This window comes from Osmia lignaria, unplaced genomic scaffold (assembly GCF_051020975.1).
Source record: "Osmia lignaria lignaria isolate PbOS001 unplaced genomic scaffold, iyOsmLign1 scaffold0048, whole genome shotgun sequence".
Classification (NCBI taxonomy): Eukaryota; Metazoa; Arthropoda; class Insecta; order Hymenoptera; family Megachilidae; genus Osmia; species Osmia lignaria.
In genome coordinates, this window is record NW_027478189.1 from 177,501 (window position 1) to 180,000 (window position 2,500).

General features: G+C 44.3%; 1 non-coding gene across 1 annotated transcript; it reads left to right on the top strand.

The window, feature by feature from the left end:
• The first annotated feature begins 652 nt into the window (after positions 1-652).
• LOC143307226 (5.8S ribosomal RNA) lies at positions 653-807 on the top strand. Its single transcript, XR_013064422.1, has one exon. It is a non-coding gene; the product is annotated as a 5.8S ribosomal RNA (ribosomal RNA).
• The last annotated feature ends 1,693 nt before the right edge of the window (positions 808-2,500 follow it).

The following is a 2,500-nucleotide window of genomic DNA, read 5'->3' on the forward strand; positions in this document are numbered from 1 at the left end:
ACCGTCGAAACTTTGTTTTCGCGACGTTCTTTTCGTCGCTCTCGTCCCCACGCTCCTACGCTTTGGTTGTTTCTTTGCCATCCGTGTTGCGATAAAAAGATTTCTCCATTGTCCAAAAAGGACGGATCGAGATTCTTCTTTCGAGAGGGAGAGAGAGGTACTTGCGGGTAACCTGGAATCTACGAAACACGCACCGTGGTAAGATTCGTGCGTCCGCCTGATCGATGTGTGTTGTTTACGGACCGGCTGAGAAGCGACGATAGCGAGTCTTTGAAAAACTATGTGTCCATTAGTTAGACCGATCGTCGCCGGCCGTGTGTCTGTTCGAATCTCGCAACCCACGATTCAGCGACAGGACGCGCGCTCGCATTCCTTGTGTGCGTTCGTACTTTTCAAGGTTTTTAAATGTACTTTACGCCCGACCGTCGAGAGGAGCGTGCCACTGGGCGTTTCTCCGACGGTTTCCGTCCTTGGACGCGATCGTGTCGTCAACGATCGAACAAACAAACAAACAAATACGTTGGCGACGCCCGAATTCGCTCTCCCGCACGCGCCGGGTGGGAGAGTGATGTGGGTATCGAATGTGATGCGTGTTAATAATGAAAATAACACTCTAAAGATCTAAAGAGTTTGAAATACAAAATTTTACGATTACCCTGAACGGTGGATCACTTGGCTCGTGGGTCGATGAAGAACGCAGCTAATTGCGCGTCAACGTGTGAACTGCAGGACACATGAACATCGACATTTCGAACGCACATTGCGGTCCACGGATACAATTCCTGGACCACGCCTGGCTGAGGGTCGTTTTCTTAACAAAAGACTGCTTGCGTTTGCTTCTCGAAAAAAGAGTAATTCATTTCTTTCTAAACATCTCGCCGTCGTTCAACGAAAGTAGAACGTTTCGGAGCGGGATTATCGAACGAAATTGAAAGAATGAATGAACGATAAACAAAGAAAGAGTCGCAACGTACGAGCGATAGTTGGGCAGTTCGTCGGCGTTTGTCGTGGAAACGATGTGACGAAAATCGCAACCGATACACTAAATGCAGGCCGTTAAAGGAGAAAAACAAATTTCGAAATATCTCTTCGAACTAGCGCAAGTGCGTCACGGCGCGCGAGTCGTTCGTTAAAATTTATAAACGACCGCCCGTGAAAGCACCGAGTTCTCGGAAGATAATCTATAAAGATTCTCCATCCTGCTGGAAGTTATCGGATCGGCGCGATTGTTCACTTGTAGAAATCCACGCTCCCGACGTTGCCAGAAACGATATTTACGAAAGGTGTGTCAAAAATAAACGAAAGAAGCTCTCCTATAAATTTAGAAAAAGCAAACGAGTGAAATGTTTGAGATGATAATTTGCTGAAATGCAAGCTCGAATAGCCCCAGGGTTTCGAATGATTCCCCGCGCTTTATACATCTCTCTGTTTACAAACGGTGTATAAATGAAAGATCGCTTCAGATGGGTCGTCGCTGTTTGACGCGCGATGCTGTTCCTTTTTTTTTGTCTGTCTGTGCGTTTAGCTTCGCTAAACAAGTTAAATGGTTAAAAAGCGTCGAAAAAGCGAATACACACGCGACAAGACAAATCTAACGAGTAAAGGAACGCTCCGCTCCAAGATAAAAATGGTTGTTTACAATCAATACAGCGTTTCGGTACCCCTGATCGTAGTCTGAAACTGTGTAACAAAAGAGAGGAAAGCGAATGGTGAAGGAACTTCGAAGCCTCCGTGGCGTGGCTAGAACTTGTGATAAAAGTATGTTTGCAGCAATTATGCATGCTCCCGTTAAAACAGCATTTCAATGTCTCGCATGGCTTAAAGCTCTAGGAGGCTTCAACATTTAGAATACATACGGACTACTTCGTTTGTTAAAGATAAGCGAAGACCGCGCGACCATCGCTCGGTCGTCCAGTCCTCGAAAGTTTTGTTGCGTTCCAAAGAAGAGACAAATGGGGTTTACCCTTGCGCTAAGGGGAGAAGAAGAGAAAAGCAGTTGTTAAATCTAAGAGGTGTGTGGAGTACATCGCGTGTTGGTTAAAATTGTTAAATGAAGTATACGCGAAATGTTCTCTCGCTCTTGCTTTTCCTCTTGCTTCCGTGGCGCTCGAAAAGAAGGGATGATAAATAAAGAAACCTATTCGAAATCTCTTGTGGAACAAAAAATAATACGGACGGACGTTAAAATTGAACCGAGACGAAATGGATCGTCTTGCGAGTTGTCTTCGCTTTGAAATTGTTAAAAATTGATAAAAGCAATACGACGAAGCTGCAGTCCGCAAAATGTTTGAAGCAAAAAGGAAATAACACGAAAATTATGGGAACGTCGTGTCTCAACTTTTTTTTCCCTCTTGTGCTCGTTTCATCGAACGATAAATACAAACATTTTGAAACGAGAGAGGAGGAAAAATTGAATATGCGAAAGGTTGATTCACGCACAGTTTCTCTACGTGTTTGCTTTTTTGCTTCTTTTCGTTTATTTTTTTTTTTTTTGCATCGA